The sequence below is a fragment of the Papio anubis genome, chromosome 4 (genome assembly GCF_008728515.1).
Source record: "Papio anubis isolate 15944 chromosome 4, Panubis1.0, whole genome shotgun sequence".
Classification (NCBI taxonomy): Eukaryota; Metazoa; Chordata; class Mammalia; order Primates; family Cercopithecidae; genus Papio; species Papio anubis.
The window spans coordinates 36179518-36206498 of record NC_044979.1 but is presented as its reverse complement, the minus strand read 5'-3'; the positions used below and the strand labels follow the sequence as shown (position 1 = coordinate 36206498).

At 36.4% G+C, this 26981-nt stretch overlaps 1 protein-coding gene across 16 annotated transcripts in view; it reads right to left on the bottom strand.

The window, feature by feature from the left end:
* The window catches only part of CADPS2 (calcium dependent secretion activator 2), a 439469-nt gene that overhangs the window by 176545 nt on the left and 235943 nt on the right, over positions 1–26981 (bottom strand). The gene's annotated exons all lie outside the window — the stretch shown is intronic.

Below are 26981 nucleotides of genomic sequence, written 5' to 3'. Positions count from 1 at the left end.
CAAAGAACATTAGGTGCTACAACAGGCAGGCTCTTACAAGGTCCCCCAACAGAGATAGAGGGAGGTTCTGTTTCCAGCAGGAGAAAAGGCTGTTTGGTGGATATACATCTAAATTGCAAAATATCCTACAACACAGAGTCCATGGAAAATAGTTTTGTTAGTGTATTTTTTTTTCTTTTTTTGAGACAAGGTCTCACATTGTCACCCAGGCTGCAGGAGAGTAGCATGATTATGGCTCATTGCAGCCTCCACCCTTGGGGACCCAGTGATCCTCCACTCAGCCTCCTGAATTGCTGGACCACAGGTGCATGCTACCATGCTCAGCTAATTTTTAAAAATTATTTGTAGAGACAGGGTCTCTCTCTGTTACCTGGGCTTGGTTAATGTTAACTATTTCCTTTTTCTGTTTTTAAACATAAAATGAAACTAAGGAAACATAGTACCTTTCAACAGACAGTGATTACTTCAATAGGACCCCAAAATAAACTAATTATGAGAAACAGAAAATATGGGCTACATTAAAATCAAGGAATTCTCTTCATTTAAAGGGTATCACGAAGAAAGTAAAAAAAGGCAAAGCAACGGACTAAGAGAAGATGTATGCAAAGCATATATTCAATCAACAACTCACATCAGAAATATAAAGAACTATAAACCAACAGGGAAAACTCAGAACACATGGTAGAAAAATGGGTAAAAGATGACTGCTCTTTTTAATTTTCACATCAACTCTCTGTACCTGAGGCCAGAAAGACAGGTTTGGGGTAATGACAGGTGTAAGATGCAGAGATCAACATTGTTACTTTTAAAAGGAGAAAATATATTTTCTATTCAGAGAAAAGCAGAGCTCTTTTTCTCTGCTCATCTCTGCTCTTGTACAAAGGGTGCAAGTCATTGTGAAAATTACTAGGTTGGAGACTGCTAAGTTGCAGGACAAATTGTGGATTTAAAACTGAAAATTAACACAAATATAATACTTAATTAGAAAATATACTGATTAGATTAGCAAAAATGAAAATGGTTGCCAGTACACAGTGTGGGGACCAAATCGAGACTGGTGCGGCCTTTATGGAAGGTCATCTGGCAACAGGTTCTGTGATATACTTATGCTTTACGTACATCACAGTACATAGGTACAAAGATGTAGCGCATTTTTGGCAAGTGTGGTTATGTTCTTTTTTTTTTTCTTTTTGCCAATTTTGATGAATGGGAAATGTTCTCACTGTTATTTGAGTTCCCATTACAATACGATTGAGAATTTTCCCTTATATTCGATAAACATTTGAAGTTTTCTTTTCTGTGAGTTTCCTGATCAAGTAGTTTGCTCATTTTCTAATGTATCATTTCATCATTTGTACCCTTCTCTATGATCAATTTTGTCAGAGGTTTATTCACTTTTTTAATGTGTTAACACGACTAGGCTATAGTATCCAGTTATTTAATCAAACACTAATTTAAATGTGGCTGAGAAGGTATTTTGTAGAAATGGTGAACATCTATAATCAGTTGACTTTAAGTACAGGAGATTATCTTTGATATGTGGGTGGGTCTCATACAAGCAGCTGAAGGCCCTAAGAGCAAAAACTAAGGTTTTCTGAAAAAGAAGACATTTTGCCTCAACACTGCAGCATCAGCTTCTGCTAGAGTTCCAGCCTGCTGGCCTTTCTGGAAAACTCTTACTGATACAGTACAAAAAGTCTTACTATTTTTTATGCATTCCTTTGGTCCAGCAAGGAACGTATCTCAAGGAAACAAATGGAGAAGTACTCAAAGATGTATATGCATTGTGTTCACTGCAGTGTTGCATATAAGCAGTTTGGTTAAAATATATCATGGCACGACTATACAGGATAATACTATGAGCCATTAAAAGAGATGTGACTGATTTTTTTCTTAACATGGGAACCTGAGATATAACATTTCCAAGATATAACATAAACAGCAATTTAAAAGCAAAAATGTAGTGTGATTCTATTGGCAAACATTATATATATGAATTAAAATATATATTAAAATATTTATAGTGATTATTACAGGATGGTGAAATGATAGGTTATTTTATTTTTCAGTGTGGAGTTTTTTTAAAAGAATATACATTATTATTATTATTTTTTTTTATTTTTTTTTGGAGATGGAGTCTCGCTCGTCGCCCAGGCTGGAGTGCAGTGGCCGGATCTCAGCTCACTGCAAGCTCTGCCTTCCGGGATTACGCCATTCTCCTGCCTCAGTCTCCCGAGTAGCTGGGACTACAGGCGCCCGCCACCACGCCCCGCTAGTTTTTTGTATTTTTTTTAGTAGAGACGGGGTTTCACCGTGTTAGGCAGGATGGTCTCGATCTCCTGACCTCGTGATTCGCCCTTCTCAGCCTCCCAAAGTGCTGGGATTACAGGCTTGAGCCACTGCACCCGGCCAGAATATACATTATTTTAAATCAGAAAAAGAATAAAGTTATTTCTGTTTTGAAAAATAAAAACATTAAGCCTTAATGGGGGAGATTGAGGCCAATATCTTGTGATACTTGTGGTTCTTGCTACATTGAATTTTCCTTGTGTCTTTCCTTATCTTACAGACTGTCAATAAATTTACTTTTTCCCTTGCATATATGTTTAAGGTTTACAAATGAAAGTCAGTTGCTCCCATAAAGGTGTTTTTTTTTTTTTTTTTAAATCACTTAAAGGTTTCAGTTTCCTTGTGTTAAAAGGTATAATTGTGTGGGTGTTTTTAGGGGTGAGGGTTAAGGGGTTGGAGGTGGGGGTGTTGAGAGGTAAACAATAACAGTCCAATTGTATTTGTTCTAAAAAGAAGTCCATTCTCTTACTCTAGAAAAATAACTTAGTTCAAAGTTCCACTATTATTTCATAAAGCTATTTTACACAGCATTATCTTAAAAATATTATGAAATATCTCCAACATAAAGAAAAGTACAATAATACACTAACATGTATATATTCATCATTCAGCTTTGTTGAATGGTAATTTCTTAGAGATATATATGCTTTAAATAGTATTTTTTTTAAAAAGGACAGATACAATTAATGCCTACGCATACTCACCCACGACAATTTCCTTTCTCTTCTCAGAGAGAAACACCATGCTGACTTTTGTTTATTATTTCCATGACATTTTGAAATGTGTACCACATAGAAGAAAACTGATAAACAACATCAAGTACTTTTTGCATGTTTCCAAACTTCATATGAATGTATCACATATATTCTTCTGCAACTTTCTTCTCCGAAAGTTAAATGTTTCTGATGCTTAACCATCTGGATATAAATATTGTTAGTTGAATTGTCACACTTAACCGCTATCCTAGTGATGATCTTCACTTTCTTTCACTTGTTGTCCTTACAAACAATGCCAAGATGGACATTCTTGTATATCTTGTCTTCTTGCTCACACGTGTGAGAGCTTCTCTAGTACCACATCAAGGAGTGGAACTGCTAGGTTGTAGAGCGTGCAGATCTTCATCTTTACTGAATGTTGCCTAGCTGCTTTCCAATTTGTGCATACTATATATACCTGTGGTATATGAGTACTCCAGATATAATATTAATACATCTTTGCCAAGCTTGGTATTTTGAATCTTTGTATTTTTTGCCAACTTTGATGGGTGGGGAGTGGTATTTCACTATTATTTGAGTTTACAATTCTTATTGCCAATAGGACTAAGAATATTCTCTTCTGTTTATTAGTCACTTGGGGGTTTTGTCTTCCTTCCTGAGGAAATAATTTGCTCATTTTTGAATGTATCATTTGGCCACTTTATACCCTTTTCCATAATCAATTTTGCCAGAGATTTATTCACCTTTTTAATGTTTTTGAGAAATATTATTGCATTTTGTTAATCCTCTCCGTTGTTTTTCATTTCCTTAATTTCTGCCATCTTTCTTATCTCATCACTTGGGAGATTTATATCTTTAATTTAATTAATTTATTAATTTATTGAGACAGAGTCTTGCTCTGTAGCCCAAGCTGGAGTGCAGCTGCACAATCTCAGCTCACTGCAACCTCTGCCTCCTGGGTTCAATCAATTCTCCTGACTCAGCTTCCCAAGTAGCTGGGATTACAGGTGTGCCCCACCATATCTGGCTAATTGTTTGTGTTTTTAGTACAGATGAGGTTTCACCATGTTGGCCAGGCTGGTCTTCAAGTCCTGACTTCCAGTGATCTGCCTGCTTTGGCCTCCCAGAATGCTGGGATTATGGTGTGAGCCACCACGCTTGGCCTTGCTTGTTTTTTTAAACTCATATAATTAGCTTACTCATTTTTAATATATGCATTTATGTTTATTCTAAGTTCATATTAACCTCATCTCACAAGCAGCATTTTTATGAGTTCCATTCCAAATATTTCTCATTTTTTATGATTTCTTTTTTATATTGGAGCTACTTAGAAGTGTGTTGTTAAGTTTGGCTTTGTGGTTATATTTTGGATTTTTAAATTAATTTCATTGTGATCAGAAAAATTCTGAATCTTAGTATTTTTTGAGACTTGTTCTGCTTAACACATGACTAGTTTTTTAATTAACTTTTTTTTATGCTTAAAAGAATGCATGTCTTATAATTATTATTCAGTGATTATTCATGTCCATTAGGTCAAATTTACTGATTTTAGTCAAATATTCTATATCTGATATTCTTTTCTGATGTAGCAAGTATTGAGAAATGTTAATATTTCCTATCAAGATTATCCCTCTTTGGATTCTTCATGCAATTCTCTTGAGTGTTTATATATTTTTAAGATAAATAATCTCATACATATGCCTGAGATTGTTACTTCTTTCTCAGACTATTCTGTCTTCCTGGTAAGTTGTTCTATTTACATTTATTTAGTGAGTATTTTAAAAATCTGATACTGCTTTTTGCCTTGAAGTCTATCTTCTTGTACAGTCACAAAACCGTACAATCTTTCTTGTGGTCAGAATGCATCTGGTAAATTTTTTAAAAAATCTCTTCAGTCTCAATTATTCTGTGTTATATTTTAGATTGCTTTGAACAACAATTGGGGTTTTTAAAGCCCTAAAAACCTAGTCTTCTAACAAGATTTATTTTAAAGACAAGCTACATTTGCTGTACATGCTGATATATTTAGATGTATTTCTAGTATCTTATCTTGCCCTTTGTATTTGCCATGCCTCTTTTTCTTTCATTCCCTGTCTCTATTAAACATGAACAAAATCTCCCTATTTCCTCAACAGTACAGAAACTATATATTTCTTTTCTCTCACTGATTCCTCAAATCTTGTTTTTAAGTCTCCTCCTGAACCCAGGAAACTTTGAGCGCTTTACTTCCGTTACCCATTCCCATCTGTTAAGTCAGTCCTCATTATATTAGTTCTACCTTATTTTAGTCATGTTTAGTATATTATCATTTAGTAACAGAAATTCATTATTAAAATATATGATCTTAACAAGTCAATATTTATTTATATTTACTCCTGAGTTTACTCATTTTCTTGCTGACGACTGCTTCTTGAATCACACTCTATTATTCTGAGTTCAATTTCTTTCTTCCTTTAATTCGAAAATATATCCTTTTGAAATATCTGAATATTTGAAAACACGTCTTTAATTTGTTCTTACTCAGGCATAATGGTATAGTTACTTATATAGTGTTTTAGCCCAGCAATCCTATCAGTAATTTTGAAGATATTCCATTGTCAGAAGGCTTGATATCCATGTGGAAAAGACTTATGAAAGTTCAACTGCAGTTCTCCTCTTGTAATTTGTCTTTTTTTTTTTTGAGACGTCTCACTTTGTGGCCCAGGTTGGAAGGCACGATCTTGGCTCACTGCAACCTCCACCTCAAGCCATTCTTGTGCCTCAGCTTCCCAAGTAGCTGGGATTACAGTTGCTCGCCACCAGGCCTGGCTAATTTTTGTATTTTTAATAGAGACGGGGGTTCACCATGTTGGCTAGGCTGGTCTCGAACTCCTGACCTCAAGTGATCTGCCCACCTCGGCCTTGCAAAGTGCTGGGATTACAGGAGTGAACCACCATACCCAGCCTATTTGCCTCTTCTTTATGATTGTTCTTACATGTTCTCTTAATCTTTGTCATTTTGCACTTTCATCATTACATTTCTAGGAGTTAAAGAGTTATGGTTAATACTTACTGTATTTCTTACTAATTCATGACTACATCAATTAAAAAATCTTCCCATTATCATCTATTCAAATGTTGCCTGTGCCACATTTTTCCTTTATTTAATGTCTTTATTCAAATTCTATCAGAAATAATCTTGGAGCTTTCTTTCCTCTTAAAGAAATTAAATCTTTTAATTTCTCTATGTATATTTTTTTCACTTCTTCATGTTGAATTCTAGGCAACTTCCTCAGATTCTAATCAATATTCCATCATTAATTACATGACAAATTTTCTCTTCAGATGTGTCTAATCTACTGCTTACCCTGTCTGTGGAGGTTCTAATTTTAGTGACTGTGTTTTGAAGTTTTGGAAGTTCTATATGATCCTTTTCCAAATCGGCTGGTTCACTTTGCATACTGTTCTTTTCTTTTTTGTTGTTATTCTTTTATTATATTTGTGAACCCGCTTATAAATTTCATCACTTTAAATACAATTATTTTATAATTTATGTATGTGAGAGCTTTATAGCTGAAATTCTTAGTGTTGTAAATGATCAATTTAGTTTTGTAACTTTAGATTGTGAGCTAATAATCAACACAGTGTTATCTCTGGATATCCTACAAAGCCTAGCTTAAGGGCTCGCCTTCCAAGAAACAGTAACTTTTTTTTTTTTTTTTTTTAAATTATACTTTAAGTTCTAGGGTACATGTGCACAACATGCAGGTTTGTTACATATATACTTCTGCCATGTTGGTGTGCTGCACCCATCAACTCGTCAGCACCCATCAACTCATCATTTACATCAGGTATAACTCGCAGCGACATCCCTCCCCCCTCCCCCCTCCCCATAATAGGCCCCGGTGTGTGATGTTCCCCTTCCAGAGTCCAAGTGATCTCATTGTTCAATTCCCAACTATGAGTGAGAACATGCAGTGTTTGGTTGTCTGTTCTTGCAATCGTTTGCTGAGAATGATGGTTTCCAGCTGCATCCATGTCCCTACAAAGGATACGAACTCATCCTTTTTTATGGCTGCATAGTATTCCATGGTGTATATATGCCACAATTTCTTAATCCAGTCTGTCACTGATGGACATTTGGGTTGATTCTAAGTCTTTGCTATTGTGAATAGTGCCACAATAAACATACATGTGCATGTGTCTTTATAGCAGCATGATTTATAATCCTTTGTGTATATACCCAGTAATGGGATGGCTGGGTCATACGGTATTTGTAGTTCTAGATCCTTGAGGAATCGCCATACTGTTTTCCACAATGGTTGAACCAGTTTACAATCCCACACTGTGTAAAAGTGTTCCTATTTCTCCACATCCTCTCCAGCACCTGTTGTTTCCTGACTTTTTATTGATCGCCATTCTAACTGGTGTGAGATGGTATCTCATTGTGGTTTTGATTTGCATTTCTCTAATGGCCAGTGATGATGAGCATTTTTTCACGTATCTGTTGGCTGTATGCATGTCTTCTTTGGAGAAATGTCTGTTCATATCCTTTGCCCACTTTTTGATGGGGTTGTTTGTTTTTTTCTCGTAAATTTGTTTGAGTCCTTTGTACGTTCTGGATATTAGCCCTTTGTCAGATGAGTAGATTGCAAAAATTTTCTCCCATTCTGTAGGTTGCCTGTTCACTGTGATCGTAGTTTCTTTTGCTGTGCAGAAGCCCTTTAGTTTAATTAGATCCCGTTTGCCAATTTTGGCTTTTGTTGCCATTGCTTTTGGTGTTTTAGACATGAAGTCCTTACCCATGCCTATGTCCTGAATGGTATTACCTAGGTTTTCTTCTAGGGTTTTTATGGTTTTAGGTCTAACATTTAAGTCTCTAATCCATCTTGAATTAATTTTCGTATAAGGAGTAAGGAAAGGATCTAGTTTCAGCTTTCTACTTATAGCTAGCCAATTTTCCCAGCACCATTTATTAAATAGGGAATCCTTTCCCCATTTCTTGTTTTTGTCAGGTTTGCCAAAGATCAGATGGCTGTAGATGTGTGGTATTATTTCTGAGGGCTCTGTTCTGTTCCATTGGTCTATATCTCTGTTTTGGTACTAGTACCATGCTGTTTTGGTTACTGTAGCCTTGTAGTATAGTTTGAAGTTAGGTAGCATGATGCCTCCAGCTTTGTTCTTTTGACTTAGGATTGTCTTGGCAATGCGGGCTCTTTTTTGGTTCCATATGAACTTTAAAGCAGTTTTTTCCAATTCTGTGAAGAAACTCATTGGTAGCTTGATGGGGATGGCATTGAATCTATAAATTACCTTGGGCAGTATGGACATTTTCACAATATTGATTCTTCCTATCCATGAGCATGGTATGTTCTTCCATTTGTTTATGTCCTCTTTGATTTCACTGAGCAGTGGTTTGTAGTTCTCCTTGAAGAGGTCCTTTACATCCCTTGTAAGTTGGATTCCTAGGTATTTTATTCTCTTTGAAGCTATTGTGAATGGAAGTTCATTCATGATTTGGCTCTCTGTTTGTCTGTTACTGGTGTATAAGAATGCTTGTGATTTTTGCACATTAATTTTGTATCCTGAGACTTTCCTAAAGTTGCTTATCGGCTTAAGGAGATTTTGGGCTGAGATGATGGGGTTTTCTAAATACACAATCATGTCATCTGCAAACAGGGACAATTTGACTTCTTCTTTTCCTAACTGAATACCCTTGATTTATTTTTCTTGCCTGATTGCCCTAGCCAGAACTTCCAATACTATGTTGAATAGGAGTGGTGAGAGAGGGCATCCCTGTCTTGTGCCAGTTTTCAAAGGGAATGCTTCCAGTTTTTGCCCATTCAGTATGATGTTGGCTGTGGGTTTGGCATAAATAGCTCTTATTATTTTGAGATATGTTCCATCACTACCGAATTTATTGAGAGCTTTTAGCATGAAGGGCTCTTGAATTTTGTCAAAGGCCTTTTCTGCATCTATTGAGACAATCATGTGGTTTTTGTCTTTGGTTCTGTTTATATGCTAGATTATGTTTATTGATTTGCATATGTTGAACCAGGCTTGCATCCCAGGGATGAAGCCCACTTGATCATGGTAGATAAGCTTTTTGATATGCTGCTGGATTCGGTTTGCCAGTATTTTATTGAGGATCCTTGCATCGATGTTCATCAGGGATATTGGTCTAAAATTCTCTTTTATTGTTGTGTCTCTGCCAGGCTTTGGTATCAGGATGATGTTGGCCTCATAAAATGAGTTAGGGAGGATTCCCTCTTTTTCTATTGATTGGAATAGTTTCAGAAGGAATGGTACCAGCTCCTCCTTGTACCTCCGGTAGAATTCGGTTGTGAATCCGTCTGGTCCTGCACTTTTTTTGGTTGGTAGGCTATTAATTATTGCCTCAATTTCAGAGCCTGCTATTGGTCTATTCAGGGATTCAACTTCTTCCTGGTTTAGTATTGGGAGAGTGTAAGTGTCCAGGAAATTACCCATTTCTTCTAGGTTTTCTAGTTTATTTGTGTAGAGGTGTTTATAGTATTCTCTGATGGTAGTTTGTATTTCTGTGGGGTCGGTGGTGATATCCCCTTTATCATTTTATCATTTTTTATTGCGTCTATTTGATTCTTCTCTCTTTTCTTCTTTACTAGTCTTGCTAACGGTCTATCAATTTTGTTGATCTTTGCAAAAAACCAACTCCTGGATTCATTGATTTTTTGGAGGGATTTTTGTGTCTGTATCTCCTTCAGTTCTGCTCTGATCTTAGTTATTTCTTGCCTTCTGCTAGCTTTTGAATGTGTTTACTCTTGCTTCTCTAGTTCTTTTAATTGTGATGTTAAGGTATCAATTTTAGATCTTTCCTGCTTTCTCTTGTGGGCATTTAGTGCTGTAAATTTCCCTCTCCACACTGCTTTAAATGTGTCCCAGAGATTGTGGTATGTTGTATCTTTGTTCTCATTGGTTTCAAAGAACATCTTTATTTCTGCCTTCATTGCGTTATGTACCCAGTAGTCATTCAGGAGCAGGTTGTTCAGTTTCCATGTAGTTGAGCGGTTTTGATTGAGTTTGTTAGTCCTGAGTTCTAGTTTGATTGCACTGTGGTCTGAGAGACAGTTTGTTATAATTTCTGTTCTTTGACATTTGCTGAGGAATGCTTTACTTCCAACTATGTGGTCAATTTTGGAATAAGTGCAGTGTGGTGCTGAGAAGAATGTATATTCTGTTGATTTGGGGTGGAGGGTTCTATAGATGTCTATTAGGTCCGCTTGGTGCAGAGTTGAGTTCAATTCCTGGATATCCTTGTTAACTTTCTGTCTCATTGATCTGTCTAATGTTGACAGTGGGGTGTTGAAGTCTCCCATTATTATTGTATGGGAGTCTAAGTCTCTTTGTAAGTCTCTAAGGACTTGCTTTATGAATCTGGGTGCTCCTGTATTGGGCGCATATATATTTAGGATAGTTAGCTCTTCCTGTTGAATTGATCCCTTTACCATTATGTAATGGCCTTCTTTGTCTCTTTTGATCTTTGATGGTTTAAAGTCTGTTTTATCAGAGACTAGGATTGCAACCCCTGCTTTTCTTTGTTCTCCATTTGCTTGGTAGATCTTCCTCCATCACTTTATTTTGAGCCTATGTGTGTCTCTGCATGTGAGATGGGTCTCCTTAATACAGCAAATTGATGGGTCTTGACTTTATCCAATTTGCCAGTCTGTGTCTTTTAATTGGACCATTTAGTACATTTACATTTAAGGTTAATATTGATATGTGTGAACTTGATCCTGTCATTGTGATATTAGCTGGTCATTTTGCTTGTTAGTTGATGCAGTTTCTTCGTAGCATTGATGATCTTTACATTTTGGCATGTTTTTGCAATGACTGGTACTGGTTGTTCCTTTCCATGTTTAGTGCTTCCTTCAGGATCTCTTGTAGGGCAGGCCTGGTGGTGACAAAATCACTAAGCATTTGCTTATCTGTAAAGGATTTTATTTCTCCTTCACTTATGAAACTTAGTTTGGCTGAATATGAAATTCTGGGTTGAAAACTCTTTTCTTTAAGAATGTTGAATATTGGCCCCCACTCTCTTCTGGCTTGTAGAGTTTCTGCTGAGAGATCTGCTGTTAGTCTGATGGGCTTCCCTTTGTGGGTAACCCAACCTTTCTCTCTGGATGCCCTTAACAGTTTTTCCTTCATTTCAACTTTGGTGAATCTGATAATTATGTGTCTTGGAGTTGCTCTTCTCAAGGAGTATCTTTGTGGCGTTCTTTGTATTTCCTGAATTTGAATGTTGGCCTGCCTTACTAGGTTGGGGAAGTTCTCCTGGATGATATCCTGAAGAGTGTTTTCCAACTTGGTTCCATTTTCCCCCTCACTTTCAGACACATCAATCAGATGTAGATTTGGTCTTTTCACATATTCCCATATTTCTTGGAGGCTGTGTTCATTTCTTTTTCCTTTTTTTTTCTCTAGACTTCTCTTCTCGCTTCATTTCATTCACTTGATCTTCAATCATTGATACTCTTTCTTCCAGTTGATCGAGTTGGTTACTGAAGCTCGTGCATTTGTCACGTATCTCTCGTGTCATGGTTTTTATCTCTGTCAGTTCATTTATGGCCTTCTCTGCATTGATTATTCTAGTTATCCATTCTTCCATTCATTTTTTCAAGATTTTTAGTTTCTTTGCGCTGGTTACGTAGTTCCTCCTTTAGCTCTGAGAAGTTTGATCGACTGAAGCCTTCTCCTCTCAAGTCGTCAAAGTCATTCTCTGTCCAGCTTTGATCCGTTGTTGGTGATGAGCTGCGTTCCTTTGGAGGGGGAGATACGCTCTGATTTTTTGAATTTCCAGCTTTTCTGCCGTGCTTTTTCCCCATTTTTGTGGTTTTATCTGCCTTTGGTCTTTGATGCTGGTGACGTACTAATGGGGTTTGGTGTGGGTGTCCTTTCTGTTTGTTAGTTTTCCTTCTAAGTGTCAGGACCCTCAGCTGTACGTCTGTTGGAGATTGCTTGAGGTTCACTCCAGACCCTGTTTGCCTGGGTATCAGCAGCAGAGGCTGCAGAAGATAGAATATTGCTGAACAGCGAGAGCTGCTGTCTGATTCTTGCTCTGGAAGCTTCGTCTCAGGGGTGTACCCCGCTGTGTGAGGTGTGAGGTGTCAGTCTGCACCTAGTGGGGGATGTCTCCCAGTTAGGCTACTCAGGGGTCAGCGACCTACTTAAGCAGGTAGTCTGTCTGTTCTCAGATCTCAACCTCCATGCTGGGAGATCCACTGCTCTCTTCAAAGCTGTCAGACAGCTGTCAGACTCCACCTCTGGGTGGAGTCTTCAGAGACAGGCAGGCCTCCTTGAGCTGCTGTGGGCTCCACCCAGTTGGAGCTTCCTGGAGGCTTTGTTTACCTATTTAAGCCTCAGCAATGGCGGGCGCCCCTCCCCCAGCCTCACTGCCGCCTTGCAGTTAGGTCTCAGACTGCTGTGCTAGTAATGAGGGAGGCTCTGCGGGCGTGGGACCCTCCAGGCCAGGTGTGGGATATAATCTCCTGGTGTGCCGTGTGCTAAGACCCTTGGTAAAGCGCAGTATTAGGGTGGGAGTTACCTGATTTTCCAGGTGTTGTGTGTCTCAGTTTCCCTTGGCTAGGAAAAGGGATTCCCTTCCCCCTTGCGCTTCCCAGGTGAGGGGATGCCTCGCCCTGCTTCAGCTCTCGCTGATTAGGCTGCACTAGCTGACCAGCACCGATTGTCCAGCACTCCCCAGTGAGATGAACCTGGTACATCAGTTGAAAATGCAGAAATCACCCATCTTCTGTGTCGCTTGCACTGGGAGCTGGAGGCTGGAGCTGTTCCTATTCGGCCATCTTGCTCCTGACTGAAAAAGCAACTTTTAAAAATGTCAGCTGCTCCATGGTCATCACCAATTCAGGAGTGCTTTTCATGTTAATTTCCTAACTTAGGTATTTCTCATATATTTAATAAAATAAACTGGGACTTCAACATTCTTTGAGTACAAGCTAATACTTAAAAATTCTGAGGGTTAATTTTTCTGCACATTCAGAGCTTAAGCCCGAACACAAGATTAATTGCCCAAGGGCAGATTTTTTTTCCTAGTCCATCATTTCACTGAGATCTGGTTCTTTTACGTTCTTTATAAGATTTCTGTTCCAAATACCCACTTTAAGAATACTTCATGGTACGTCTTCTGTCTCTGCATGAGCAATAAAATCCCAAGTGCCTGCCTAACAACATCAACATCCGCTAATTTCAAATTCCAGCACTATTGTAGCCACAATGTCAACTCACAATCATAACCATTCTAGTTGTTTTTGGTCTCTAAAGTTTTTCTTTTTTTCTTGCAGTTGACCTACATATTTAAAAAGATGGGCACTATATTTTATTCAGCATTTCTAGGTATTGGCCGAAAAGGAATTCTTACTATTACCTTTAAGTCTAGCCAAAACTACCAATTTAAATCTTTTGACCAATCCTTTCATTTTAATTTTGCTTTATGAACTTTCCGAATAGTAAGTCTAACTTTTGTATGTATGAGAAAAACTGTGTAAGTCCTTTTCACTGCATTTCAGAAAAGAAAAGAAGAAACTATGATGATGGGGTTAGTGTATGCAACTAAACACACTGTGTAAAATGTGTCTTATGCATATTTAAATTATAATTATTCAACACCAGGGGACCTTTACAAAGTAATACTTTTATAGTCAACTATTGAAATAATAGGAAATATATTGAGCAGCTAATTCACAGTGTCTCATCTCCTTCTCTTATTTGGAAGAATCTTAAAAACCTGACTATAAAAAGTCTCCTGACACATCACCACATGAACAATCTGGAACCTGCTGGGAGAGAGATGAAGGGCATGGGAAGGTCTGCCTTCCCTGCATGGCTCACAAACATCTCCATCAATGACTAGCTGCAATCTACAGCTACTGCTGCGTAAAGTACTCCAGATGGACCATCCACCAAGACTCACCCACTTTAATTCAGTTCCTCACCTGAACTGCCAAGCAGAAGAATATCATCTTTAGGTTTAAAATTCCATTTCTACCTATTTGTCAATCTAATAAACCCCTACTCTTTTTTCCAAATTTTTTACAAATTTGTTCGCTTTACCATTCTAACCTTGTTTGTCATTTCTTTGTTTTTGACTCAGTTTCTTCATAATACGTATAAAATGGCTTCCACACAGTGTGTGGCACAGAGTCCCTGCTTCTGTATTTTGGCATGAAATTTAATTTATTTCAATTCAGTAAATATTCTACCATATTTGAAAATGTACTATTTTTGAAAGTATAAACCACGTATTTATCTTGTTAAAAAAATAAAAAACAAATACTAACAGTTTAACAGCACACATAACTCAACTTGTACTCTTAAACGTATCCTCTTCCACTTACTATAACAAAAGACATTTGATTTTTAAATGTCATACACTCCACTGAAAACACTCAAGAAGCAGTAAACATTCCCTCATGCAAGTAGGTCTTGAGCACCCCATTATGTTATGGACACAGATGTCAGAGCCATGGAGAAACCAGGCTTACCCTTTCAGGATACGTAGATAGCTATGATGTGACCATAGTTACAAGAAAGACATCAAAATACTAAGGAAATTTGGGGAAAAAAACAAAATTAACACAGAATCAAAAACAATAACTTAGGAAACAACTAATTAGGGAGTTATTATTCACATTACAAAGACATTCTTACCTTCACAAAAGTATCTGGCTTATGTAAGTAGTGAGATATTTTTATATTTTATGTATTAGTACTTGGAGAAAAAGCTAAAGCAAAAATATTGAAAGGTATTGTGAACTGAAAACAAGTCAGGAAAAAGTGGTGTGTTTGGAATTGTAATAGAACATAATAAAATGTATAATTTAATTCTAAATCTAGGCCAGGCACAGTGGCTTGTACCTGGAATCCCAGCACTTTAGGAGGCCGAGGTAAGATGAACACTTGAGGCCAGGAGTTCAAGACCAGCCTAGGCAACAAAACGAGACCCCCATCTCTAAAAAAAACTTTAAAAATCAGCTAGGCATGATGGCGTATGCCTGTAGTCCCAGCTACTTGGGAGGATAAGGTGGGAGGATCACTTAAGTCCAGGGATTCAAGGTGGCAGTGAGTCATGATGGCACCACTGAATTTCAGTCTGGGTGACAGAGTGAACTCTGTCTCAAAAACAAAAAAAATCATTATTACATGTGACAGAATTATAGATTTTGAGTATGTAGCAAGGATTTGAAGATATTACATTTGGAAATTTAAAACTATGATGTTTAGAGGATTCAAAACTCACTAAATCATAAGTAGTTAAATAAAGAACCAAGCTTCATTGTAAAGAAAATGAAATACTATACTCCGAGTAATTCTCTCACGCTAGCATTGAGAGACAAGATCTGGGCTCTTGAAACTGTGGTCTAAACTTCAGCTTTCATCGATGAGGGAAGTAACTTTCCAAGGCCACCCAGATAAAAAGGGTCACCTTGGCTGGGCGTGGTGATTCACGCCTGTAATCCCAGTGCTTTGGGAGGCCGAGGCAGGCGGATCATAAGATCAGGAGATCGAGACCATCCTGGCTAACACCATAGAAAATGTATCATAGAGATGGTAGTGAAACACCATCTCTACTAAAAATACAAAAAATTAGCTGGGCGTGGTGGTACACACCTGTAGTCCCAGCTACTCGGGAGGCTGAGGCAGAAGAATTGCTTGAACCTGGTGGGTGGAGGTTGTAGTGAGCTGAGATCGCATCACCACCGCACCCCAGCCTGGTTGACAGAGTAAAACTCCGCCTCAAAAAAAAAAAAAAAAGTCACCTTGAGTCTACAACACAACTCTCTGTAGTTCAATGGAGATTCTTTTCAATATAGCATATTATTTTATACATTCTCATTCTGAAACTTAAAAACAACTGTATTCCTGAATAGCAAGACAATTGCCTCTTAATTTCTGGCGAAGTTATTGTTTCAGATAGCACTGAATCCATCATCAAAAATCACTAAAGGTGATAGCAAATAATTCAAGGCATTACACTTTTATTATTTCTCTTTTCTCAGGTATGTGTTCAATAAATCACCATCATTTGTTTTATAGTAATTGTTAATATCCTTAACATAAAATTGTAATCTTTGGAGGTGTTTAATAATTTTTCTCTTAAATTTCATTCTGAAATTAATATTGTCATCCCTTTAGATTATTATTTCATTCTGAGAATCTGACTGTTAACAGGTCCATTTAACTTATTTATAATAAGAACTAATATATTTTGTCTTGCTTTTTTGTCCTCTTTATCTTCTATTATTTGGTAATTAAAGTTTTCTTAGCATTTAATTTTTATATTATAATAGTTTCTTTAAAAGTTTTAAAGACATAACCCATATTTTCTCTATTTATTGAAAAAATAATTTTTTCACTGGCTCTATATAACATGAGGAATAGAACCTGTTTTATTGTTCCATTCATTATTTTGACAAAGTCTAGAGTTTAGGATTCACATTTTGTAATAACTACTTAATTATATTTCTATAACCTATTTCAGGAATCATTTTTCATGTTTAATTGAGCTGCCAAAATATTTTACAAGAGTAAAATAAACTATATATTTTTTTTCATTACTATTCTAATTCTTCTACATCTTAAGTTTCACATTTCTGAAGTCATACTCATTTATCTCTCAAATGTCAAGAATTCTCCTTTAAATATGTTCAGCAATGTGAATTGTATATTTTTTCTATTTTTGGGGGGCTTTTTGGTTACAGAAACTTTTTTTAAGTTCAATTTTATAGATTTTTTTTAATTGTAGAGAAGCATGATAGAGTGATCAAGATTTTGAGCCATAACACTTATTTCATAAGAATAATATTCTGCTGGGAAAGCACAATAGAAATAAGACTTCGAGGAGAAAAAAACTAAATTTCTTTCTTTTTTTTTTTGAGACGGCATCTCACTCTGTCGCCCAGGCTGGAGTGCAATGGCATGATCTCGGCTTACTGCAACTTCCACCTCCTGGGTTCAAGCGATTCTCCTGCCTCAGTCTCACGAGTAGCTGGGATTACAGGCATGTGCCACCATGCCTGGCTGGCTAATTTTTGTATTTTCGGTAGAGACAGGGTTTCACCAGGCTGGCCAGGCTGGTCTTGAACTCCTGACCTCATGATCTGCCCACCTCGGCCTCCCCAAATGCTGGGATTACAGGCATGAGCCACTGTGCACGGCCAATAAAATTTTCAATGATTGCAAGTAGATATAAAATCACAAAAGTATTTAGATTCTATTGAACATGTTGCTGAATGATTTAGTGGTTTTATTTTAGAAACTGATACCCACTGCAACTATTCAAACTCATGATGAAAGATTCAGGAGGCTCTAGAGTTGTATAAAATTATTTTAAGGGACATATTGGCAAAACGGTTAAAGACTAATATGATTGTTCTTTCCTATGTTGTCTTTTACAGAGATATACTCCTTCCTTGATGTCTTTTGAGATCTGTGGATTAGTCATACTAAACAAAATAGTAAGTTACTGAATTTAGTTTCTTGTGTATTTATAACCTCTGTATCTCCCCTTGTGTTCTTATGGGTACTTTTTTCCTCCCTCTCATTCATTCATCCGTGCATTTATTCATCCGTGCACTTACTCATCCACCAAATGTTTATCATGCATCTACAGTGAATTCTTTCAGGCTTTGGGTAAACAACAGTGCCTCAGAATTGGGGGGAGAAAGCCATCTCACAGAGTGAGAATGGAGAAGATAAGTGAATTACAATTAAGGAGCTACTGAAAACAATTTTGGGTGGTGAATTGTTTTGCAGGAAAACAAAGCAGAGGAAAGAGACATTAAAAGCATTCTATTTTCAATAGTGTGGTCAGAAAGGCCACTCTGAAGACAATCATATTAAGGCATTTCAACTGGAAGTGAAGGGAAGATAAACCAGGTTTAACAGATGAATCTGCCATGTCAAATGCAAATTCCACTTTCATTTTACCCCTCAATTACTTACTTATCCTTATTCTTTCATACTTACTTTTGACAAGGCTTTAGAAAAATCATTTTAAGTTTTATATATCTCATTTTTCTGTAATATAAGAAAACAATAATAGACCTCACAGGGTTTTGAGAGAATTGGAGAGAACTGACGTGGGAGCGCCTAGCAAAATGCATGCCTGTTACACAGTGGTCTCCCAGTGAATCTAATTCGGTTGTCAGGGAGCCACCGTCCTCCTCTCACTTTATTCTTTTTGACTCTTAGAAGAATTGTTTCATTTTGGGTACTGAATGCAGGTGTTACTATAACACAGTGAGCACCTGACTGACTTGGGGATTGAACTCTCTTCAAACCACATGCTTCCACACTGTGAATGAGCTGAGGGCTGCTGACGCTCCATGTTTCTGACTTCTGTCTCCTGGCCTCGCTTGGCTCTCCCCACCCTTACCTTTCTTCCCACTCTCAGGGGATGTTTCTTTTCTTTTTCTTTTTGAGAGACAGGATCTCACTCTGTCACCTAGGCTGGAGTGCAGTGGTGCACTGATAGCTCACTGTAACCTCAAATTCCTGGTCTCAAGTGATCCTCCCACCTCAGCCTCCCAAGTAACTGGGACTACAGGTGCATGCCACCATGCCCAGTTAATTTTAAAAATATAGAGAGACAGTGTCTCACTACATTGTCTAGGTTGGTCTCAAACTCCTGGCCTCAAGCAATCTCAGTTTCCGGAGTAGCTGGGATTATAGGTGTCGTCACCATGCCCAGTCTGTTTTCACATTTTTATCAGCAAACAAAGAACATAGTGGCTGTGTTAATGAAGATGCTTCAAGGAAGAATATGTAAATTTATAAGAAACTGCAAAAGTGAGGAAAAGTGATAATACATCTAAATGTAGTTTTAGATGCTACATTTGTCTATTTCTAATGGACATTATCTTAAATATACATTATAATGTCTTTTAAAAATTATTGCTTTCTTAAAAACCAAATGTTGATTACTTTCAAAAGCTCTTTACATAATCAACATGTTCATATTGTCATGTGTTAAACAGTACAGACTTGATGTGTGTAACCCACCAAAAACATTAAAAATTTACTTGCTATTTATGATCTAGCCTTATAAATTAGTTGTCAAAAACCATGTGAGGTGAAATGCTCACATTAATGTGCATTTTTCTTCACATAACCTGAAGTACAACTTGAAGTTGCCGTTTTATGCTCTAAGTATTGTATCTCTAGCTAGCTTTAAATGAGACAATTATTTTCTAACATGCTGAAGATATAAAGTTGTAAGTACCAATTTAACAAGTCTTTAAGATACAACAACAAAAATCAACAAGTCAGAAACTTCAGGTTTAGAGGAATCACTCCATTTCTAGAGGCATGGTCACTTAAATGGCAAAGTATTGAAACATTTGCCTTTAGCTTTTAACTTCTTTAATATTTTGTTTAATATCGAAAACATCACCCAACAGACCTAGACTCTGTCACAGATAATTGGGCCTAGAGAGATAACAAAGAGTACAGATGGAAGAGTAATAAAATACCAACAACTAACAAAGCTGTCACTGACAATTAGGAAATGTGACCCATGAGACAACTGAAAAAGGTGCAATCTGGCTTTTCGAATACATCGACTCCAGAAGCTACAACCTATTAATGCTATCTTTTGGGCTTGCTGATTCCTGGTTCTATTTCCACAAAATGTTGCCATATTTCATCCTTCTTTTAGTTCCTTTAGTACCCCAAGAGATCTTACTTTTATCCATCCCCTTTGCAAGGTCATGATAAATCACATTCCCAAGGCCAGAAATAGAACAAACCCACAGGGTAAATTCAGGTGTCCCTGAATAGTATTAACACCTGTAGCTGCTGATTTACTAGCCAGTTACCAGTTCACAGGTAATCTGGAGAAGTTGTACTCAGACCTGTATCAGTTCGTGCTAATAGTTAAAATATGCTGCTGAAAGACTAGCAGGGGTCACCCTGTTCCCTGTGCTCCCAGTTAGAGGCAGTCTTGCAGCCTCTACTCTGCCTCATCACCACATGCCAGGGAATTAGATAGAAACAGGTGATTTGACCTATTCTGATCTGATATTTGTTTTCATTTATGAGCTTACTTGTGTATTTCTGAACAAAGCTTATATAATTTACTATATTGAAATTGAAAATCCCTTCAGTGGAAGCACAGCAATGACAAACATTCAATATCTTTTACCCAATCCACTCTTAATAACACTGTAAAGAATGGATTTGTTGAGAATTGGGAGATATGAACAGACTTTAATCTGGGGACAGCATGAAATCAGGTTTTAGCATCACTGCTTTTGATAGGACACCTAAGTTGCTGTAGTACCACAAGGTATCTGTATCTGGTATACGAAACCTCCCATTTTGTTCTCAATTGCCAACCTGTGCAACACCTGTCTGTGTCCACACATGTAAGTGCTAACTATGGGATTCTAGAGACCACAGCATTTCGGTTTGTATGTTATATTCCTACTGCAGGGATCATGTTAACAGCTGGCAGCTTAGCAACTGCCACCATCTAATTTCAGTGAAGATTAAGGCTTTAAAAATCCTTAGCTGGAAATGTTCTTGGCAGAGGCCAAAGGTGCTGCTGGAGTTATTTAAAAAACCAAACTAAACCAGAGCTGAATTTAATCATGAAAAATGAATAAATCTTCAAGATTCAGAAAGACTGGACAGGAATATTTATTGTTAACTGTCTTGTCCAAATGGTGTAAAAAGATTTAGCATTTGGTGTACAAATTAGAGAAAAGAAAGTCATTCTTTTCGGAACAATGTTGAGAAAGATTTGCATATATTTATTTACTTAACAAATACTTAGTTTCTACTCATGTACCAGGCAGTGTTTAATGTTCCACAGATAAAGTAGACTAAAAGAAAGATAAAGTCCTTCTTTTCATGGAACATACATTCTAGAAGGGGTAAAGAGATAATAACAAAAATAACGATAAACATATGAATGTAAAAAAAATTAATTGGAGATAAATGCCCCTAACAATATCAAACAGAATAATGCGACAGGGAATGAGCTGCGGGGTACTTCAGGTTGCCTGGGTGGAAAAGGCACATTTGAAAAGGCAACATTTGAACTGATATCTAAATGGACATGAAGGAATGAGCCAGACATGAGGAAAATAAAAGCTGTAGGATGTTCAGAATTTCTACAGAGGGGGTTAAGGGTGGCCTAACAATCTAGGTGGAAGAAAAGTAAGGGACTTAATCCAAAGGTGTATTTACACAACAATGACACTTAAAAATAACCCCAGTTTATATATTTATTTGAGTTGCCTTTGGTGGGGCTATCTGCTGACTTGAAGGTGCTAAACTCCTACTCTTGGCACTGTAATTAATCTGAGGAAAGAGTTTTAGAAGTCAAGATGTAGCTCAGTGACACGAAATAACTATTCAAAGAGGAAGCTTGAGGCCAGAATATTTAGGACCTCCTCTAAGACATGGTTATGAGCTATTCTAAGTGCAAAGGGATTCCCTGGAAGGATTTAAGCAGCAAATTGTCATAATGTGAGTTATGCTTCAAATAGATCATCCCACAATGTGAAGAACAGATTGTTAAGAAGGATGGAAGTGGAAGCAGAGAGAACAGCTAGGATGCCATTGTAGGAATCCATGTGAAGATGATGGTGGTTTCAACTACTATGATAGTGGAGAAGATGGAGATGATGGGATGTAAATGGAATGTTGTTTTTGCTATGGAATAGCAATCTTTTCTGCTATGAGGATAAGGAAAAAAGAGGGATCAAACATGACACCTAGGTTTTTATTTAAGTATGTTCAAATAGAAGTCAATTTCATATTCCTTACAGAGGTTTGGGAAGGAACCTAAATTAAAGGAGGAATATTCATTTACTTAACAAATATTTACAGATTCTCCACTATGCACAGATTCAGACACACTACTTGTGTAGGAGATTTTATACACATACCTGTAGATATAAAGACATATATATGCATATGAATGCATACAAATACACAGAAATACACATGTACACACTCAGAGCAATTTGAAATGGAATCTTGTAGAACAATTTTAAAAAAAAATTAAGCTCACAAAATGTAAACGTTTGTGGATTTTTGGCCAGCAATTATTTCATTTCTATAAGAATACTCCCACATATATATGAAGATTAATATACATATATTAATGTATATATGCATAATATACAAGAATTACACATATATTGATAGTGGCATTACTTTTTTCTCCTCCACAACAAAAAAACAACATTCAAAGTAGCATTGTTTGATTTAAAAAACTTAAATGTTCAAACAAGGAGGACTGTTAAAAGTATGTAAATTTATAATATAGAATCCAGTTATTTATTTATTCACTTAAAAGGGTTTTTTTTGTTGTTGTTTGTTTGTGGGTTTTTTTTTTTTTTTTTTTTTTAAGACAGGGTTTTGCTCTGTTACCCAGGCTAGAGTGCAGCGGTGCAATCATGGCCTACTGCAGTCTTGAACTCCTGGCCTCAAGTGATTCTCCTGCTTCAGCCTCCTAACATGCTGGGATTCACGGCACCTGGCATTAAATAGATTCTTATATGTTGATATGGCAACTTCTCATGGATATATTTTAAAGGGGAAACAAAGCAACTCATAGAATAAAAATACATGAAATGATTCCATTAGGAATGAGTGGATGTGTGTTTCACACAGTGATGAATTAAAGGTTCCTAACTCCTTCCAAACAAGTTTGGAAGGCCACACTACTAGCAATGGCTACTTGAATACTTTTGCAAAGGATAGTAGACTAAGGTGGTAGTGCCAGCAGGAGTGTCGAAGAGGCCTTTGATTTTCTACCATAAAAATTGCATGGTTTGATTTTTATCCTACGCTGAGCATGTCCTGGGTTTGTAAATTTTAATCCAATTTAAAGCATAAAGCTAAAAAGTCATTATGCCATGATTTTCTTGATTTGGCAACAATGTGTCTGTTCATTTCACTTTATCTTACTGCCATAAGCAAACATCAGCTAGTGTCCCAGACTAAACCTGGAGCATATAACTGAATTTCACGTTATTCAGGTGGTAGTTTCATTCTCAAGTGAGTGAGAGGAGTCAGCTGTAGTGGGTCCCCATGTGTGCTGAATATTTCAGAAATCAATAGGATGGGCAGCCACTTCTTTATGTTGAAAGCAGATCTTGATGACATCTCACTAACAGAGTGCCTCTCATACATCTGCAGCAGGTATGGATCACTCTGTGGCATGGCTGACTGTTTACATCCCATGCCAACTCAGCTGATATGTAATTAACATTATGTCTTGATAGCCTGCTGTTGTTTGCAGCAACTTCAAGTCATGATTCTGACACATCAACAACAAGCAGTGAACACTTTGATACAAGGCCAAAACAATACAGACGTCTACTCAGTTTCCAATGATGTCACACAGTCAGCGGCCTTCATGAGCACAGGACTCATTATGTCATAACTCCCTGGCCATTTTTCTAATAGAGTAACACTGTTTTGTACTTCTTGAAATGAATGATCCATAGTGATTCATCATGTATCTGTTTGTCTTCAGATCAACTGTAGTTATGAGCATCAATGTAATCATAGCAGTATGACAGAGAAAATAGAAGTTTGACAGAACTGGATTTGCTTGACTCTACCACTTACTAAACTGCCCAATCCTAAGTAAGTTCCAAAACCCCTCTTTGTATTATTTTCTTATCTGTACAATGGGTATAATAATAATATCTACCCTCATAGGCTTATTCTGATAAGATAAAGTATTACAAATGTTTTACATAAATGCTTGCCGCAAAGTAATTGCTTAATTAGATTTAATATAGCAATAATTATGTTAATTGGGGAGTGCTTCAGAATTTTTTTTTTTACTACAGAATATAGAATACCTGGGACATACATTTTTGAATAGGCATTAGAATATAAAATGAAGTAATACTTGGTTTTCTCAAATCTCAAATTCAGAGTGTTAAAGGTATCAAATTATTTTATTATAATGAACTACAATATATTAAAGTATCTTAAGTACTTTACACCAATTATATCATCCAAATCTAATACAAAAACACTGAACAAGCACAAGAAAAGTAAGTAACAAACATATACAAGTTTAATTCTGGTAGTATTTCAAGCATATTCTTCAAAATCACTGTTCTTTCAATTTGGCTTGAACCAAAATTTACCTTCATTAAAAAAAGAAGCCTCTTAGAAAGCATTAAAATCTATTTATTACTATAACTACATTGGCATCAGAATATAAACAGATACCAAAATGATCTTACTTAGAAGCCAAAAAAACACTCAATATTAACAAATCATTTATTTTCCCACCTTTTGACTCCAATTTAAATGTTTACATGAGAGTCTTTGAAAAGTCTTTTCACCTCAGTGGCTCCTCGAGTGTTCACTTTGAACAATGACTTTGCAGCTGGCCAAACCTTACTCTCAATCAATTTTTATGAGTACAAATTCTTGAGCTGATGGTTGGATTTCCAGCGATATCACTCATAATACACACTCACAAGTGGTGATGAGATTCACATTATCAACAGAGCACCATTCTGCCGATGGCAGCGGCAGACACAGCAGGGGTATACTCTCCTCCCTATGAAAATGATTCCTTCACCTTTCAATAATGCAGCCTGCAGGTATGGACCTACAAACTATGTGTGGATAGAATCAGAGCTGCCTTTAAAAATACTAATAAAAACTACCCAGTTCCTCCCAATGGGTAATTCTCATTGAATCTCCATACATACCCATCTTGATTTTGAAGTGTGTACCTTCAATTTGCCTTCCTGTTACATTTGGAATTGAATGGAAGATTCACTTGTGTTTAAAACTTGTCAGAATACTGACATAGATTCTCAGTACATTTGGGCATGGAATTCTCTGCATGAATGCATGTGGATATATGCACATATATGTGTGGAAAGTAAATATATAATGCTTAAACATGACTTCAAATTTTAAGAAGAAACCTCAGGTAGAATAAATTCAAATTCATTATAATTTGGTGGTACTTTCTTAAATTTAAATTATGAAACATATGGGTTTGCCTACTTGAATTAACTTCGATAACCCTTTTAAAATGTAAAGCATATTTTTGTTATTGAGAAAACACTTTTAGCTCCCCAAAGACATGGTTAATCTTCCCCCCAAAACACACCAATTAATAGTCTCAAAGTATTACAATTCCTTCCTTCATTTCTAAACTCTCTTATGAGTAATAATCAAAGTATATATATTTGCCTTATAACTTCTGAGTCTTATGATCATATGCTAGAAAATAAGATAAGGGGCAAAGGATTACTTGGAACCTTACCTGGCAAAAAGCATGAGGTGATCATTTGACCTCTTAAGACTAATCTGCAAAAGTCTAACTTTCATATTCAAAAAATCAGTTAAAACAATCAAATAATAATAATAATAATAAAACCAGTGACTAATGCAAATAACATACTAAACATCTGTGGTTATTGGGTTACATTCCCATGTTCTTTCATACCTATTTCCACCAGTTAAGATCTATGCTTACTAAGTTAGCTGGGTTTGTTCCCAAACTAGTTTATGCTAAAAACATTAGCTACTGAAATTATGTAGTTAAATGAGATTTTACATAAATGCATAAAATAACTGAAAAAGAAGCTGCTGTTTCCATGAAAAGTCAGCTGAATGCTTTAGAAAAACTTGATAAAGACAAGTCACTAACACAACCTTGTTGAATTAGATATGAGTGAAATATATCCACAAGATATAAATAAGCGTCCAGAAATATATACTAAAATTGCTTAGGAAATGCATTTAAATTCATGCACCAATGTAAGAAACTAAATGTGGAAACTGTAGAAGATGCCTTAAGGTTTTTGAAAAATAGATCACTCACAACCCCAAACAGGTAACCTTTTTCAAAGCAAATGCTAGGGCTTATATAAAAAAATTAAATCTGTGTGTGCATGTGTACGTATCTTTTATTAAAGTTGACCGACTATTAGTTCTAATCATGTAAGAAGAGATTACCTTTTAGCTAGGAAAAAAAAAAAATAGGCTGGTTGTTTGCCATGTAGATAAAACTACTTTTCACTGAGTTTTCACACTTTTCATGGAGTTACCAGGCTATCATGGGACATCAATAAAGTAATTTTATCCAGCAATTGATGGATGGCTGTACGTACTCACTGGAAGACAGCAAATGATCATTTTCCTTCCTTGGCATTTTACCATGTCATTCTGATCTAGTCCAGTTAAGCTTGTTTAATGTGTGCCATTGGAATCAATGAGATTTTTACAGAATATTTTGTGTTAAGAATTCCAAAAGTGATACTCTTGTCATATATTGGGAACAAAATAGCTTGGATTTATCATGGACTGGAGTGACTATTACTTAGAAGGGTATTCTTTAATATAAATTTAACTTAATTAGTATGAGCAAAGTTATTCATGATTACAAAAGAAGAGTCAGCCAAACTGCACGTTCTGATAATATATGTTCAGAATCCAATCATAAACAAATATATACCAGGCAAGTTGACTTAAAAACATATTTATGTGAACAGGTGATTTTTTGGCTTATTTGTACTAAATGTGGCATATTTGCATTAAATGGCAGCATATTTGCATTAAAATGCCAGTTAGTACAAATATAATATTTATATCAAAATGAATGATTGTATGTATTATGCTTTATATATAAAATATAGGATGATGCAGTGGTTCTCAAGGTATAGTCTTGGAATCCCAGAGATCTCCAAGATCTTTTCAGAGGGTCTACGAGGTCAAAACTGTCTTTATAAGAATATTCAGAAGTTATTTGCCTTTTTCACACTTTTTCTCCCATTAGTATAAATTTGAGTTTTCCAGAGGCTACATTTTATCTGATATTGCAAAAAACTGAATGCAGCAGCTGATGCAAGAATACAGTTACCTTCTATTAAGCCAGAGGGT